General features: G+C 43.2%; 1 pseudogene; it reads left to right on the forward strand.

The window, feature by feature from the left end:
* The window catches only part of LOC138951083 (lachesin-like), a 65,457-nt pseudogene that overhangs the window by 463 nt on the left and 46,003 nt on the right, over positions 1 to 18,991 (forward strand).

Consider the following 18,991-nt stretch of genomic DNA (forward strand, 5'->3'; position numbering starts at 1 on the left):
TAACCATCACCTTGTTTGCAAAGATCTTGACCCTTGACAGGTGTGTGTCTAAAAACGAGGGCATGTTGATTCAGACATTTGATGATGAAAATAATATGTTTTACTCGTAGACTTGCACCTGCGTTGCTCATCACTCCCTTCCGTCTGCCATTAAGTAATTAGTTTGAGTTGCCCAGTTCACACAACAACACAAAAGCAGTTACTCTAATGTAAATTCTTTGTCGTATCACTGTCAAATTTATTCTTGTCTTTATGTTTTGTCTGCTCTCTTATCGTCTTTTTTTAGATTAAATTTAAACAAATATTATCTGAATGTATTGGCAGGATAAAATGTGAAAAGAGCAAACCAGAAGCATGATTACATTTGAAGAGGAGTGTCGAGTGTATTGGCTCAAATGGCACTTTGACTATCTTCTTTGTAAGTGAACTTTAAATGCAGATGGAAGAAAGAGTGCGTCATGAGCCAAAACAAGTCGCGTAAGGCGAAAATACAATATTTAGTCAAGTAGCTGTCGAACTCACAGAATGAAACTGAACGCAATGCCATTTTTCAGCAAGACCGTATACTCGTAGCATCGTCAGTCCACCGCTCATGGCAAAGGCAGTGAAATTGACAAGAAGAGCGGGGTAGCAGTTGCGCTAAAAAGGATATAGCACGCTTTTCTGTACCTCTCTTTGTTTTAACTTTCTGAGCGTGTTTTTAATCCAAACATATCATATCTATATGTTTTTGGAATCAGGAACCGACAAGGAATAAGATGAAAGTGTTTTTAAATTGATTTGGACAATTTTGATAATAATTTTTATATATTTAATTTTCAGAGCTTGTTTTTAATCCGAATATAACATATTTATATGTTTTTGGAATCAGCAAATGATGGAGAATAAGATAAACGTAAATTTGGATCGTTTTATAAATTTTTTTTTTTTTTTTACAATTTTCAGATTTTTAATGACCAAAGTCATTAATTAATTTTTAAGCCACCAAGCTGAAATGCAATACCGAAGTCCGGGCTTCGTCGAAGATTACTTGACCAAAATTTCAACCAATTTGGTTGAACAATGAGGGCGTGACAGTGCCGCCTCAACTTTCACGAAAAGCCGGATATGACGTCATCAAAGACATTTATCAAAAAAATGAAAAAACCGTTCGGGGATTTCATACCCAGGAACTCTCATGTCAAATTTCATAAAGATCGGTCTAGTAGTTTAGTCTGAATCGCTCTACACACACACACACACGCACACACGCACATACACCACGTCCCTCGTTTCGATTCCCCCTCGATGTTAAAATATTTAGTCAAAACTTGACTAAATATAAAAAGGATGTTTAACGAGATTCTAGTCTAAAGAAATTAGCTGCCCTTGTGTCCTTTATGTAATACTTTTTATTTAAATTGACATATTTTTTAAAACTGATCATTAAATATCAGGATGTCTTTTGAAAGAGAGAAAAGCTGATTAACATGTGACCATTGCAATGCTTCAGAAAGAAGCAAGATTTTTTAAAAATAAAGCGTTTTCATGAAAAACAAGTTGTAGTCTGTTTTTCTTGTATTGGCTTATGATACAAGGTGATTGGAGCAAATTTACAGTTATGTAAAAAGGGATTGACACTTCAATAAGCGTCGTTTTTTTTAACAAATAAATGCGATACATAAGAGACATTAGCCACTATTTATGCAAACATTATATAGCAAGAAGAAATTCATATTTTATTTGTTTGACCATGTAAGCCATTTTTCCATGGAAGTTTTTGTCACGTTTTCACAGTTTTTTTAAAGTCTTAATGGAATGCCAAACAGTACTGCACTTTGTGCAGAAATAGCTGCACATTTCAGCAGTTCCCTTTCACTCCGAAAATAGCAAGGGGGTTACTTTTTCGGTTGAAGGCAAGACGATGATTAGATTATAAGTCTGCATTCCGCTCAGAATAGCCCGGGATACTGGAGAAACTGAATGTGGTCTAATGCTTTTAAGGAGTCCCCTGCTCCTGTTGACGGAAATCACTAAGCATTCACTGGTCGGTGGGCAATAGCATGCATGGTTATATTAGATTACGGACCTTACAGAGCCAGGCTGTGCAAACAGTGACACTGGGGACTGCGCAAAATACATAGATAGCGAGAGAGAGAGAGAGAGAGAGAGAGAGAGAGAGAGAGAGAGAGAGAGAGAGAGAGAGAGAGAGAGAGATACAGAGACAGAGAGACAGACAGAGAGACAGACAGAGACGGAGACAGGCGGACAGACAGGCAGGCAGGCGGGCAGGCAGGCAGGCAGGCAGCTGGCACGCAGACATAAAGTTGTCAGACAGACTGACACACAGACACACAGAGACAGACAGGAAGACGAAAAAAAGACAGACAGGCATACAAACAAGCAAGCAGACAGGCAGAAAAAAGAGACGACGACATAGAGCAAGAGAGAGGAATCAGTAGAGAGAAGGGAAGCAAAGAGGGGGGGAAGGGGGGGGGGGGGGGGAGAGAGGCAGAATTCAAACATGCATGAAAGAACACAAACACAGAGAACAAAGGAATAACCAACGAGGCTAAAGGTTACCAATTAATCACACATACACACGCACACAACACACACACAAACACACACACACAAACACACACACAAACACTCACACAAACACACACACACAACACACACACAAACACACACAAACACATATACACACACACACACACACACACACACACACACACACACTCAAACACACACACACACACACACGCGCGCGCGCGAAATAAATAAGGGGGGGGGGGCGAGATAATGGTTGTGGGGGGTTTGGATGAGGGGTATTTTGCAATGTTCCCGTATTGCATTTCCATTCATATAATTATCTGCATTGCTTACCTAAATTCCTTCTGGCAAAAAGGATTGCAAGCTTGTCAATTTGCAAAGAATGTGCAGTCCTTCCCGAGAATATTCATGCTTTGTTTTGTTTCTTTACTAATTTTTGGTGAAAGTATACCTAAAATGGTTGTCCATTGTTCTTCTCTTTTACATTCATTGTTGTATTTTAAATTCGCTACATTTACACAGGAAACACAGTCGTACAACACGAACACATCCAAAGAAAAAGGTTAAGAAATAAATTAAAAAACAAACAAAACAAAAACAGCTTGCCACTGTCTTCCAACGCCCTGTTTCCTGTAACCTGTCCAAGCCCTCAGCTTAGCCTGCAGCACGTGCAGACAGTGAAATGGACAAGGTGAGTGACAGGCCAGCGCGCGCAAGGGGACAGTGCGACTGATAAAGTGCTTCTTCAATTAACCGGCCCTCTACGACACCCTCGCTTCACAAATTCCTCCCGACTTGGGGAGGAGTCGAAGGTGTGGTTTCCTGGAAGGCAGATCTGCATAGACGTCTCATCAGTCACTGTTAATATAAATTGTGCTGGGGGAAAATTCCTCGGGGAATACAATCGGCTATCGTCGTGTCGTAGAGGGGCTTATCAGCCTTGGAGACATTGCAATGGATGACATTGAGCCTGGCTTTAAAGTGGCATTGCGACCTTCCGTTTTTATATTTAGTCAAGTTTTGACTAAATATTTTAACATCGAGGGGGAATCGAAACGAGGGTCGTGGTGTATGTGCGTGTGTGCGTGTGTGTGTGTGTCTGTGTGTGTGTGTGTGTAGAGCGATTCAGACTAAACTACTGGACCGATCTTTATGAAATTTGACATGAGAGTTCCTGGGTATGAAATCCCCGAACGGTTTTTTCATTTTTTTGATAAATGTCTTTGATGACGTCATATCCGGCTTTTCGTGAAAGTTGAGGCGGCACTGTCACGCCCTCATTTTTCAACCAAATTGGTTGAAATTTTGGTCAAGTACTCTTCGACGAAGCCCGGGGTTCGGTATTGCATTTCAGCTTGGTGGCTTAAAAATTAATTAATGACTTTGGTCATTAAAAATCTGAAAATTGTAAAAAAAATTAAAAATTTATAAAACGATCCAAATTTACGTTTATCTTATTCTCCATCATTTGCTGATTCCAAAAACATATCAATATGTTATATTTGGATTAAAAACAAGCTCTGAAAATTAAATATATAAAAATTATTATCAAATTTTTTTTTTCGAAATCAATTTAAAAACACTTTCATCGTATTCCTTGTCGGTTCCTGATTCCAAAAATATATAGATATGATATGTTTGGATTAAAAACACGCTCAGAAAGTTAAAACGAAGAGAGGTACAGAAAAGCGTGCTATCCTTCTTAGCGCAACGAATACCCCGCTCTTCTTGTCAATTCCACGGGCACTGCCTTTGCCACGGGCGGTGGAGTGACGATGCTACGAGTATACGGTCTTGCTGCGTTCAGTTTCATTCTGTGAGTTCGACAGCTACTTGACTAAATATTGTATTTTCGCCTTACGCGACTTGTTTCCTCCTCCTTTCCAGTCTCTGCCGGCAGAAACTTGTGGACCAATTGAAAAACATGCAACTGAGATTTGAATGTTTTAAACCATAGAATGCAGATCTGTAAATACATTTGAAGATTGATTTTATTTCAACATTGTGAGTTAGAAAAGTATAAATTATTGCTGCTGAAGTGGAATCTGATTTAAAAAGAGCAAGAACTGGGGAATGTCAAGAAACACAAAAGGCGACTTCCACTCATCTGATTATCTCTTGTTCACAACGCAGTGACATACCTTAACCTGCGAATTCGGATGTCGGTGAGCATTGTCAGCTGCCTACAACAGCAATAGAAATGACATGTGTATTTACATAATTATGCAGCTTTTGGCTTTCATGTGACCACGTTTTTGGCGATACCACCATACGCCATACATAGTCTCGTTGTTGTTTTCATACCTGTGTATGTACATGTTGTGAGTATATATGTAAAATAATGAAGCATTGTTTGAACTCAAACCTGATATTCTAAATATTTCGATTTTGTTTACTACTGTTAGAACGAAGCTCGTAACTGACTCGTAACAGACACAGCAGATACTTTATTGACAATATACAGAAATAGTGGTGTGTTTTTTGCAAGAATCTAAAGCTCACTCCCAAAGGAATGTGAAGAAATAGATACTTGTAATATCTTCAGTAGCTAAGTGGCCTACAAACGGGACATGTTCACGCAGCTGGCTAGCTGGCTATGATATGCTTTAAACAAAAAACATCCTTTCGTCTCAGGTGTAAACAATAAACATTCATTGCCCTTTTCTTCCTCCTCATCCCCCCCGTTCTTCATTTATTTCTCTTGAAGTTTCACGCATTCAGCTAATCAGCAAATCCCTGGCTTAACCACAGGTACAACCTTGTCTTGACATTTGTAAGAACAATCTACCAGTAGAGCCATGATGGAAAAGAATCCAGTGCAACAATTCAAGTGTCACACAAACATACCACCTTCACAAAGCAAACATTCTTTTCAGACGAGTCACCGCATACCTATCCAAGCCTTTCGTACCACAACCACAACATACAAAAAGCCTTCTTGCAGTCAAAACACAAGGGTAATTATTTTAAACCCCCAGGAACGATCGTCCCTTTCTACTACGCGAAATGTCATCAGAAGACTCTAATGTTTGTAGGCACAGTCCAATATTCCAGGATCTGTCCTGGCTTTTACATGTGGTGAGGCCATCCCTCCCTTTGAACACATTCCATAAATCAACATCCTGAATGATTACCGTGCATAGTGGGAATTTTTTTAACGAAATAATTGAATTTTACAGAAAGGCCTTTCAGACATACATTCTGCAAAACATTCCCACTCTGCACATGAACCAGTCAGGCTGTTGAATTTTGGTATGTGACCAAATTGAGGGATGGTCTTATCCCACGCAATAGCCTTGGCAGATCTGGACTGGTGAATGGAACTGTCACGGGAAGGACTGTTCCTTTAACTGCCTGGGCCTTCTTGTGCGTAAATATTGACTCTCACCTTTACGTTTCTCGTTAGCTGCACGTGCATGCAAGCAAAGCGCTGTGCTGCTCGCTTTGATAAGACACAATGGCGAGGGACGGTTCCGTTGCTGATTGGCGGCATTGATGGCAATGAAAGTAAAAGATGCGACAGATTTGGCGCCGCCGCCAGGATTCCAGCACAGATCGTAATCTTGCGGTGTGCACTTCATTGTACTCGGAGAGTGTAGGGGGTACGCTGAGGTTATTTCCTGGCCTTTGTTTTCATTTCACAAAGAGGGAACTGGGTCGATTGGCTTCAGATAAAGATGAACACAAAATCAATCTGTCTGGCTGTCTGGCTGTCTCTGTCTCTGTCTTTGTCTCTCTATGTCTCTCTCTCTCTTTTTCTCTCTCTCAAGCCTGACATTCTTTACCTCCGCATTCGGAATGCCCCTGGAGATTAAATAATTCAAATGGAAGTACTCATGACTGTTAATGTGGACGATTTTCCATACATTTATTAAACATCCATGACGATGCAATTTAGTATATAGTTTCAATGCAAAGCAAACTGACCTACTTTTGTTGCCTGAGGGGGGCTATACGTGACCACGTCTCAAAATAAGCAAGTAGACAAAATACCATATAATTATTAAGTTCAACCCACGCAGTAGTACACCGACATGCTTGAACTGTAAACGAACAGGTTTGACACTGAATAACATACTGACACACTGACACGTGATGCATATATATGGCACACACGATTCTCGACCATTCCTTTGCCTTGATGCTTGTCGGTCCAGAGAGGTCGATGTTAAGACGCTCTTGTCTCGGTTTCTCGATGCTCTACGAGTGCATTCACTACGTGGTGCTTCGCCCTGATGCCATATTCGGTTTCTCTGATCTGAAAGCGCGAAATTTAAAAAACCAACGCACTAACACATTAATACTTGCTCAAGCTCGCGTGCGCGCGTGCACACACACACACACACACACACACACACACACACACACACACACACACACACACACACACACACACACACACACACACGTCACACACATGTTCCACTGAATACCAACTGTACTGACACGTTGAGCACGTGCCACTGTTACGTAACTCGTTCATTCCTTGTCACCGATGCCTGTCGGTCCGCAGAGGTCGATGTCAAGACGCTCTTGTCTCTGTTACCCTCCAGCTACACAAGTGCATTCACAACGTGACTCTTCGCCCTCATTCTGTCTTCAGATCTTGGGATCTGGAGTGCAGACCACTTGTGCTACGCGATCCAGGCGTTATCATGGCTTTTCTAGGTGTTTCATCGTCAAGTTTGTCTGTGCAGTGCAGTCAGCACCAATAGGAGAGGATGTCTCTGCTTTCGGCATAATCTGATTGTTCGTGCGATCTTGTTGCTGATCAAGGCGGTTTCATTATCACCGAGCAGTCAGTCATTGTTGAAGAAGGTTCAGGAAAGGCCATGGGCTGGACTTTTCATCACACAGGTTAACTTGGACGTGCCCTTTTCAACGCTGTTTGTTGTGGGTTTATCTCTATCATAGAGTCCATGAGCGTGTAGATCATATCTTGACAATGTATAACAGAGATAAAAAAAAAACTAAAAAAACTATTGTATGCCTTTTAAATATCGCTAATGCAAGTGTTCCTTGGAAGGTGTGTTATGCAGCAAGCACAGTCAGAACCAGCTCCACACACACACACACTCACACTCACAAACACACACACATACATACACACACACACACACACACACACACACACACACACATACGCACGCGCGCATGCTTCTATCTGTCTTTCGGTTTGATGGTCTATCTTGTCTGTTCCAAAATTGTTCCGCTGAATTCTAACTGGACATGGCGAAAAAAGCCAGATGAGAGCACAAAAATATTCTCTCTACGTCATTTTTTTTTTAAAGTTACATTGAATAAAAAGAAATACGCGTCTTTTCCGCTCTTCCGAACACATTTGAGGCGGAATATTTATAGCTAAGAAACACACAAAAATACATCTCCACAGCAAACCTCGATATGTTTCAGTGGCCTCAGGTCAATAACGCTACTATACCCTCCTGCCTTCCAATCAGATCGGATAGATTGTTTACTTGATGGGCTGGGGTGAGTGTCGGAAGTGGGAGAGGGGAGAGGGAAGGGAGGGTAGTCGTAAGGGAAATTGAAAGTTTTCTTTACTAGTAATAAGTTTTTAAAAAAGAAAAAAAGAAAAGAACTCAACACTCGTTTCCACTTCATCCGCCTTTTAACCCGCCTTGTTTCCCCCCCTCCCCCTCTCATGTCTCGAGTCCCCACCCCCAAGTCAAACTCTGGCCTTTTCAATCAGAGTGGATGGATTTAACACCAAAAAAACACCGAACAAAAAATCTTGGTCTCAGTTTTGACGTTCGACAAAGTTTACTTCTCTCCTCCGTTGCTAATCAATTCGGATACATTTTGCAGGTTAGTTTTAATAGGGTGCAGTCTGTCTGTCAATCTGTCAGTGTGTGTGTGTGTGTGTCTACGTACTACAGTCAGGTATGTGTGTGTGTGTGTGTGTGTCTGTGTGTGTGTGTGTGTCCGCCTTCCTGTAGGTCTGTCTGGCAGGCTGGCTGGCTTGCTTGCTGTCCGACTAACTGTGGGTCTGTCTGCCACTTCCTGTAGCTTTGTGTTTGTCTGTGTGTGCCTCTGCGTGTGCCTCGTTATTAGCTGTTTTAGCCAAATACGGCACTTGTGTGTGTCGCTGGGTGATCGAGTATGCGTGTTTATGTCTGTTTGCGCGTCTGCTTGCCTGCAACATTGTGTGGGTGTGTCCAGTCGCATGCACTCTCGAAAAAAATAGCAGCAAGGAAAAGGAATAGCTAAAAAAAACGAAGCAAAACAAAACAAACAAACCACGAAATCTTTTCCTTCCTTGCTGACGGCCAACTGTTACAAAAGTAGACCTCTTCAATCATCCTTTGCAAAACCAATCGGAAGGATTTTACGACTTGAAAAAGATAATAAAGAGAACATGGAAGCGGGCATTAATAAGGCACAGGGCTTTTCAGATTCCAGACTTGCATTCTTGTTTGATCGGGTAGAGAAGAAGGGAAGGAGTGTGACGGGGAGAAGGGTATGGCTTGATTTGGGGGAGGGGTGGGGGCGAAGGGTAGCAATCAGCATCAGCTTATTGGCGACCGCCTGGCCTCGTTACGTCTTTAGCTGCTGACACTGATACATGCGCGTGCAATCCCCCTCCCCTTCATTTCCTTCCCCCCATTCACCCCCCCCCACCCCCCATCCACCCCGACAAGACCTTGTCGCCATTAGTAAAAAAAAAAAAAAAAATTTAGAAAAAATGTGCCTGTTTGCCGGTTGACATGCGAAAAAAAGACCCCAAGCAGAACAGGCACTTGAAAGTTTCAAGAAACGGATTGTCTTCTTCTTCTTCTTCTTCTTCTTCTTCTTCTTCTTCTTCTTCTTCTTCTTCTTCTTCTTTTTCATTTTCTTTTACAGTTTGATCTGTTCAGACACTAGAATAAACTGCACTGTTCTAGACTAGTCTTCTTTTTGTTATACCCCCCACCCCCCACCCCCTCCCATCACCACCACCCAATCTCTCCAGTGGGCACTCTAGAAGAATGACACTGTATGAAAGTGGGATTTTGGGCAATATTGTTTGACCTTAGTGTCAGGCTGACAAAGAAGAGGCCAGAAGTCAAGGTCGTGTCTGCCAAATTGTCATGAGACTAAGAAGCTTACGTACCTTGTTTCGTGGTTTCATTATTACTTCTTGTCCCAGCGCAGTAGTGTCAATGGTGCATTCTGCCTCAGTAATTGCTCCCCTAATTGCTTATGCTGAACTAGACAAGACCCGAAGTCAAGGTCGTGTGAGTCACCTTGTCCTAAGACAAAGAAGCTTACGAGTATTCTGTCTTGCGGTGCTGCTACTTAGTCTTGTCCCAGGACGGTAGGGTCACAGATGAATTAGTCGTTATTGCTCTCTGCGGTAATATAAGTCAAATCATTGTGGCCTTGGACGCTGGAGGCCCGGGTAGCTCAGGTGGTAGAGCACTGGACTTGTGATCGAAAGGTCGCTGGTTCAAATCCGGGCCGGAACGGACATGGGTCAACTTTATGTGCAGAGACGGTATCCATCTCCCACCCCCGTGTCACCACAATGACCTCGGTCATTCTGCCATAAGTGCAGATGGCTGATACCACCTAAACACGCTTACACTTGTGTATCTCATCTAAAGTCGGGTTAAAACCCGGGAACATGCCCCAAATGTGCCGTGAGGGCGTAACACTTGAATTTCTCTTCTCTCCCCCCCCCCCCCCCCCCCCCCTTGGACGCTACAGTGTATTTGTCCCTTCTGCCCATGAAGCTGTTGGTCGTACCGTTCCAGTTACGTCGTTAATCACGAAGGAAGAATGCAAAATGGCATTGTCTGTGGTCGTCTATTCACGGCAAAGCCTGCACCATTGACTGTCCAGTAACGAATGACACATTTACGCTGCCGGTTAAGTCAGGCTGCCTTTAGTCTGCGCATGAAATGACATATAATAAAAACAGTGCCGCGTAACTAACAAATAGTTAGAATCCATTTCGTAAGGGAACAATTTGGGCGTGCATTGTCGAGTAACTTGTACGGCCTGGAGGACCTACAGAGGACAGCTGCTTTCGTGCGGGCGATTGGCATCTCCATCTAGTGAACGACGACGAAGAAGAAGAGTAACTTGTAAGCACCTTCGACGAGGAAGAAGACCCGTCACAATCTACTTTTTGTTTGTCACGGGTCTTCTTCCTCGTCGAAGGTGTTTAAAAGTTAGTCGACAATGCATGCCTAAATTGTTCCCTTGCGTAATAGATCCGTACCATGTAAGCATTTGCGCCACAAACGCTAACAGCTCAGGAAGTGGATGACGCGAGTGTATTCAAGCGCCTTTCCGGCCTGTCGCGACCTGTTAGTACGAACAGCCCACGGGCGTCTTTTAGGCTGGCCATGGGGTGTTCAGTGTCAATAAATTAAAATCTCACAGCTTCCCTTCCACTCCGACAAAAAGGGGGAAGGGAAAAAGTTGGAGAAAATACAGACGTTTTGACGCGGTCTGCAATTTTTCGGAAAGTTTGACTTCCTTCGGGCAATATACATGTACATGTACGGTACTTGTGTGCTTGCTGGTGGGGGTAGGGAGGCCGGCATGTTTGTTGCTCTTGCTCTATCTGCATGTTCTACTCTGTCGGTCTACTCTGCCTGTCTGTCTGTATGTCTGTCTGTCTGTCTGTCTTTTTACTATCTCAGTGTATGTCGTCGAGAGTATGATTGCGTGCATGTGTCTCCGAAGCTTTGTTTTGTGAGTATGGGTATGGGTAATGCGTGAGTCTGTCGGTCGCCCTGTCGGTCTGTCGGTCTGTCGGTCTGTTGGTCTGTCTGTCTGTCTGTCTGTCTGTCTTGTCTGTCTGTCTGTCTGTCTCAGTGTCTGTCTATCTGCCTGTGTAACCGTGGGCGTGTACAAGTGAACCTGCACTCTGGAATATAGTGTACTCCATCATTGTGTTGCCACCAGTAGGCCCCAACAGCGTGGTGTTGAAATTTGTAGCGACAAGGTTTTACGATCCAGGAGATCGGCTGTCGTGTGATCATCCAAGCAGCAACCCTTTCTGATTGATTTCTTCTCCGCCCGGCCGTATAACTTTGTAGATATATTTCAATTTGTTTATTCCTGGGTTTTTTACCTTCTTCTTCGTATACGACTACAGCCTGTTCCAAAAGAAACGCAACCAACCTGTTTGCAAAATCAAAGTGCAAAATTTATTTTGCAAATAATATTTCATGAAGTTACATACCTGACGACATAGGGACAACTCAAGTTTCAACTGAGCTGGCAATACAGTAGAAAATAGCAGTGACTTCTTCAGCTGGACTGACGGCAGAATGCCTCGTTTGTCTAAAAATGAAAGAGAGCGTGCTATTGGCATGCTTGCCGCTGGCCAAACGGCCCAAGCAGTCAGTCAGGTCATGAAAAGATTTGGAAATGTACCAAAAATGAAATATGTAACTTCATGAAATATTATTTGCAAAAGAAACGCTGGTGGAGGACACATCCGTTATTAAACGCAGAAAAGGGACATAAATTGTGCTTCAATTGTCATTGTTTTCCACTTTTATTGTTAAACCTGTTTTGTTCCACATGTTGTGATTTGGAAATGTACCAAAAATAAAATATGTAACTTCATGAAATATTATTTGCGAAATAAATGTTGCACTTTGATTTTGGAAACAGGTTGGTTGCGTTTCTTTTGGAACAGGCTGTACACTTGAAGTCTGCATCCTCCTCTGATTTTCTGTGTTTAGCATTGCTCCTTTTCTTTCGTCTCTCAGATTTTCTTGTTAACTTGGTGTTACTGTTTCTGTCTTCTTGTCTTTTTGTCTTGTCTTTTTTCTCGCTGTATGTTTTACCTCCAGACTCCTTTCGGCATGTAGTATGACACCTTTTTCTCAAGTTTATTTTCCTCGCGCGTGAAGAGACCCTCTTGTGATTATTACCCGCGTGGTTGTTCGTAGGGAAATACATTGAGCGGGAACTTGACTAATTTGTTCAACCTCCACCTTCTCTCTCTCTCTCTCTCTCTCTCTCTCTCTCTCTCTCTCTCTCTCTCTCTCTCTCTCTGTATCAATCTGCATCTCTCTGTCTGTCTGTCTCTTCTCTCTCTGTCTCTTCTCTCACTCTCTCTGTCTCTGTTTCTCTCTCTCTCGCTCTCTCTCTCTCTTTCTATCTCTTTTTCTCTCTCTCTCTCACTCTCTCTGTCTCTCTTTGTCTGTCTGTCTGTCTCTCTTTCTCTCTCTCTTTCTCTCTCTCTCTCTCTCTCTCTCTCTCTCTCTCTCTCTCTCTCTCTCTCTCTCTCTCTCTCTCTCTGCCTCCTATAAATGAATAAAATAGTATTAAATGAGCGAATTGTCTAATTATTAGAAATACCCTCTTTGCTGTCGAACTGTCAACACATTGGCAAGAGCAAGATGGGGATCGAGGGCGAGTGGTAGAATAAACCCAGATCTTTGTTTACGTCTCTCTGTCTCTCTTTCTCTCTCTCTCTCTCTCTCTCTCTCTCTCTCTCTCTCTCTCTCTCTGTCTGTCTGTCTGTCTCTCTTTCTCTGTCTGTCTGTCTCTCTCTCTCTCTGTCTGTCTCTCTCTGTCTCTCTCTCTCTCTCTGTCTCTATGTCTCTCTCTCTCTCTCTCTCTCTCTCTCTCTCCTCTCTCTCTCTCTCTCTCTCTCTCTCTCTTCCGAAAGGGGCTAAGGCCTTAAAGGAATAAAATCTTGATCTTGATCTTGATCTTGATCTCTCTCTCGCGCGCGCGCGCGCGAGAAACTTTGCGTGTGTGTGTGTTTTGTTTGCTTGTTTGTTACTTTGATTTTTTTTTATTCCATTTTCATTTGAGCTGAGGTTGAAAAATGCCGATCTTCACAAAATGAATCCATTATATTTTGCTTTCATTGAATATGACAGTTGAGTTGAAAGCACGAATCAACGCTAATGCTCACGAATGTCGCTTTGCATGATACACTTAGATTCGGGTGTTAAAGATGACTTCCGTCCCTTAAAACTCACCTTTCATCTTATAGTGAATAAGAGCATACGTCCACTTTGACACATAGCACAAATCAACAAACTAGTAATTGCTGACTGTGCATAGTTGAAATTTGATGCTGAATTACTTTCATAAATGGATACCTATGTCGATCTGCAAAATTAATTCAACGAAGATATCTGCACAGAATGCGGGCTGGCGGTTGAATTTTGGTAAAATTCCTAGTGGAAGGATGCACTAATAGCCAAGTAAAGTGTGGACAAACCTGTGGTTCTTTTCACATTAAAGTGTTCACTGGAGGGAATGTACCTTTGAACTACGGAGAAATATGTGGTGCTTGACTGCGTTTGGCGAAAGGGCTTTTCTTGTATCATCTCCACTTGGATTTTGCTGTCTGTAAAGATTTCAATCGTTCATCAGTTATTGTCTAGTAGGGGATAGAAGAATGAGGTGAACGCACTTACGGTGGGTTGTTTCCTCTCTGATTAGATTGGTTTTTGGCTCACGTAAGTGTAGCCTATGCGATCGTAACTTTGTCTGTCTGTGCGTGCGTGCGTGTGTGCGTGTGTGCGTGTGTATGTCTGTGGTAGAAACTTTAACATTTGAAGACGTCACATCATGGCGTAAGAGGGTTAGACGTCACGCGAAGGAATTACTGAAAGTCCCGGTCATTGCTATTTTGAGCGGGCCGAGACTAGTTGGCAGTCGTGTCCCTGTAAGTAGGCTACACATGCAGACAGACAGATCTAGATCTAGTGTCTCGCTTTCTTGCACAGTGTCACCTATGCTTACTCTGTGTGTGTGTGTGTGTGTGTGTGTGTGTGTATGTGTGTGTGTGTGTGTGTGTGTGTGTGTGTGTGTGTGTGTGTGTGTGTGTGTGTGTGTGTGTGTGTGTGTGTGTGTGTGTGTGTGTGTGTGTGTGACGGAGTGATTGAGTTTGTGTTACTGTTTGTCGATTTCTTACGTGAGCCTTGAAGGCTTCGCCTCTTGTCTTACTCGTGCTATTGTCCTCCGTTAAAATTTCTGCTTGATGTCATTTAAGCTGAAGTATGAACTGGTTGCGAAACTCAATTACGGTCATAATCCGTCTTGCTTTTTTTTACATCTAAAATACACACTTTTATTGAAGGTATAGCAAACTTTTAACAAACAACAGTAAGTTTTCATTCAACCTTTCTCTCATTATGTTTCAGTGTTGAACCTGGACGAGGTAGAGCAAACTTCATTCAACCTTTCTCTCATTATGTTTCAGTGTTGAACCTGGACGAGGTAGAGCAAACTTCATTCAACCTTTCTCTCATTATGTTTCAGTGTTGAACCTGGACGAGGTAGAGCAAACTTCATTCAACCTGTCTCTCATTATGTTTCAGTGTTGAACCTGGACGAGGTAGAGCTGAGCGGACCTTTACCTCGTTTCTTGCCCACTCCAACTTTTTACTCCGTCAGTGTGGGAGACACCGCCATCTTGGAATGTGCTGTCGTCGAGCTGGACGATAAGAAGGTAATATATATTGACAGCTCTGTTTGTCTGCCTGGCTGGCTGGTTGATTGTCTGTTTGTCTGTATGCACTCTCAGCTCCGACAGCTCGAGTCATGAAATATTGAAAATGCACAAAGTAACGGTGTCCTATATTAAGTCTACAGGGCCGGACTACCGGGGGGGTTATGGGGGTTGCGCAACCCCCCCCCCCCTCCCCTGGCCTAAACATGTACCTCACTTATTTAAAACATTTTTTATTATTGTTTATTTTATGCCGTTTCATGCAAGGAGCGACCATTTTCCTATCTCAGAATATGACCTACCCATCAGCTTCAGGGGGCTTCGCCCCTTACCCCCACAAGGGGCTCTGCCCCTTGACCCCGCCAGGGGGAACATCCCCCTGGATCACCGCTGGCAACCCCCCCCCCCCCTCCTCTTAGCCTAGTCCGGCCCAGAGTCTACACTAATTATCTTCATGGATCTTTCAACAATTTGAAGCTTTTCGTTTAATTATTGTCTGTACAATACCAGAGCAAAATCTGACAGCATAACATCACTCTTGTATAGAACGAAACGACCTCTGCCAATCAACCAATCACTACACACAAGTGTATACAGTATTGTTATAAAATATCAAACGAGGAGAGAGCACGATTAGCATTGGTCATGCAAATCGATGTCCAGTACCTTCACGGTCAGCGCTGGTCATGCAAAAAGATGTCTAGTACCTTCACGGTCAGCGCTGGTCATGCAAAAAGATGTCTAGTGCCTTCACGGTCAGCGCTGGTCATGCAAAAAGATGTCCAGTACCTTCACGGTCAGCGCTGGTCATGCAAAAAGATGTCTAGTGCCTTCAGGGTCAGCGCTGGTCATGCAAAAAGATGTCTAGTGCCTTCACGGTCAGCGCTGGTCATGCAAAAAGATGTCTAGTGCCTTCACGGTCAGCGCTGGTCATGCAAAAAGATGTCTAGTGCCTTCCCGGTCAGCGCTGGTCATGCAAAAAGATGTCTAGTGCCTTCAGGGTCAGCGCTGGTCATGCAAAAAGATGTCTAGTACCTTCACGGTCAGCGCTGGTCATGCAAAAAGATGTCCAGTACCTTCACGGTCAGCGCTGGTCATGCAAAAAGATGTCTAGTGCCTTCACGGTCAGCGCTGGTCATACAAAAAGATGTCTAGTGCCTTCACGGTCAGCGCTGGTCATGCAAAAAAGATGTCTAGTGCCAAAGGCGGTCCTCAATTAAGCCCGAAGTCGACTTTGCAAAGATTTCACTGTGTCTTTTTACCGAAAACTCAGTGCTAAAGCTTCGTGCGGCAAGCTTCGCGAAGTAGACTTCTCCCAGTTAAGGACAGGCTTCTTGGACAGCGCAGGTTATGAAAATAAAATGTCTAGTACGTTTACGGACAGCGCAGGTTATGCAAATAGATGCTCAGTACCTTTACTGTCAGCGCTGGTCCAGTACCTTTATTGTCAGCGCAAGTCGTACAAATAGATGTTCAGTACCTTTAAGTTTTCCCTGTTAATGTTATGAATGTTTCTTCTGTCATAAAAACATATTAACCATTGATACATTGGTAGAACTATAGGACCTCTCACGGATTCTACAATCCTTAGCAGACAGCAGCACTAACGAAGATCGACGAGGAGAAAGTTGACGCTCGGTTTAGGGCGTGAAGCAAATCTCGCAACAGATAACGTGGGTGTGTGGGGCCGCGACGAGATGTGCGTCGAGATGAAGCTAGGTTGGCTGTGCTAAACCGTCCCCACCACTGGAGATCGCAAGAGGAGATCACCGCTGTTGAGCCTGTTAACAAAATGGCTTTTAATAAGCCCTGCAATGACCATTTGGCAGGTCGTGGCGTGCTGAGAACAGATTGGATGGGCAGTAAATCCCTGGGGTCAATACCGGACATTCACATTCGTCTGCAAGTTCAACTGGTGATTTCTGCAATCCGCAAGATTAAGAATAAGAAAAGGCTGAGAAACACCTCCGCAAAAGAAGTAGGAATGAGAAAAAGCAAGTGCTTATGAGCAGCACCTCATCGGAGATTCATCTGTAAGTTCAACTGGTGATTTCTGGAGACTGCAAGCTTGGGAATGAGGACTGGTGTTTATTACAAGCCCCTCAGTGGAGATTCATCTGTAAGTTCAACTGGTGATTTCTGGAGACTGCAAGCTTGGGAATAAGGACTGGTGCTTATTACAAGCCCCTCAGCGGAAACTTTAGTGTTCTTTGTGCAGGGAGTGGGAAGGGGAAGTAGAGGTTACATGCCGAGTCTCAGTGATTATCAAAAATAATGGTCGAAGTTAGCGGATCATGAAAAATGCGAGCTTCAGCGAGCTTTTTCATGACCGCGAACTGAGACCATTATTTTTGATAATCACTGAGACGAGGTATGTAACCTCTTTATCCCTCCTTTCTTCAGTTATTCAAAGAAAAGAGGAGTTTTTGTGCGAAAGTTTGATCGAATCATATTCACCCAAACAGTCTACCTGCGCAGGCGATCGATTAATGCGCGGTTGTATAGTTCCGTGCAAATCATTCAATTTTGTTAACACTTCTTGTCAGTTTCCATGTTTTGAACTAAAATCAAGTACACAGTTATGTTGTCATTCTGCTGTGGCGGTAAAGGCAGATAGTGTGTGTTCTGTTCATGTTTTGGTATCGCTCAGGAAATGTTCTTTCCTCGAATGTGACTGGCAGACGAAGTTTTACACCCGTGTTCCAACGTTAAAAACTGTATGAAGTTTAGTTTTCTGGGGCAAACTAGTGTATGAAACCGCTGCATGTTCTTTAAGTTGATTAAATGTTTGCAATTGATTGCGTGTGATCTGTTTATAAAATGAAATATTGTTGAAAACTGACCGTCGGATTGCAGTCTCGTCGATGCAGCCGAAATCTGGAAGGGGAACTACTCGTGTCGGTAGACAAAGTATGAGAGTTAGTTTTCCTTGGAATCTTGCTAGCGATAAACGATTGTGCACGGCAGATCTGAATTCAGAAAACAACCAAACTCATGGATTTTATATTGAGATTCATGTGTTCAAGCCTGTAGTTGCTGGTTTAAATGCGGCATGGTTGTATTGTTTGCTCCAGAAATGTATATTTTGTACATTAGAGTGTTCTGAACTTTTGAGTCGCAAAAAGTAGATCCACAATGTGTACAGTCTCTACCCATGAGCTATCGAGGATTCAGGCCCGTTGTTGGGTAAGTGATTTTGGTTGTTGGGTAAGTTACCGAAAAATAACTAGCCCTACAAGTTTACAGAGAGAAAGAAGCAGAGGGGGGGATAATGGTGGTTAGTGTTTCGGGGAGGGGAGTGAGGTGTCTCTTCCAATAATTAATTCCCGATTATAGTTTGCTGTGTTGAGGGATTCCTTGCTTGCTTGCTTGCTTGCTTTTCTATTCAAGCGATATCAATTTTGAATGTTCTATCGTTATGTCAGCTGGGAAGGAAGGGGAGGGACGATAACTGACGAATTAACGATGACGACAACGACCACGACGACGGTGATGGTGATGATGATGATGAGGAGGAGGAAGAGGAGGAGGAGGAAAAGGAGGAGGAGGAGGAGGAGGAGAGGGAGGAGGAGGATCATGGTGATAATGAGACGTCAATTTTGAAGTTAAACACAGAAGCAAGGCAAACTATTTCGTGATAGCCTTATGTAGCATTTACTCCAAAATGGTGCACATACTGCGGAACATATTCCACAATACGGTTCGGTCGGTCTGTCGTGAGACACAGTTCAGATTCAGGGAGGCATCCGGATTTGATTGACATAACATTACTTAAGCTCATTGGTTCTTTTGTTGGGCGGCGCCAGCAACTGTACCGTGTGACCTCGGCAAAGAGTCTGTTCCAGGATCTGAGTGGAATAGGATTTGTTTTGCCTTTGTTGCCTTCTTCTGTGACACATTTTGTCAAAGCATTGTTAGTGGTGTGTTAAGTACTGCACACAGACTGTGGGGAAATGTTTTCATTAACCTTTGTCTAGAATTGACTTTTTTGCTTGTTTTATTCTCAAAGCACTGTTG

Source organism: Littorina saxatilis, linkage group LG1, assembly GCF_037325665.1.
Source record: "Littorina saxatilis isolate snail1 linkage group LG1, US_GU_Lsax_2.0, whole genome shotgun sequence".
Taxonomy (NCBI): domain Eukaryota; kingdom Metazoa; phylum Mollusca; class Gastropoda; order Littorinimorpha; family Littorinidae; genus Littorina; species Littorina saxatilis.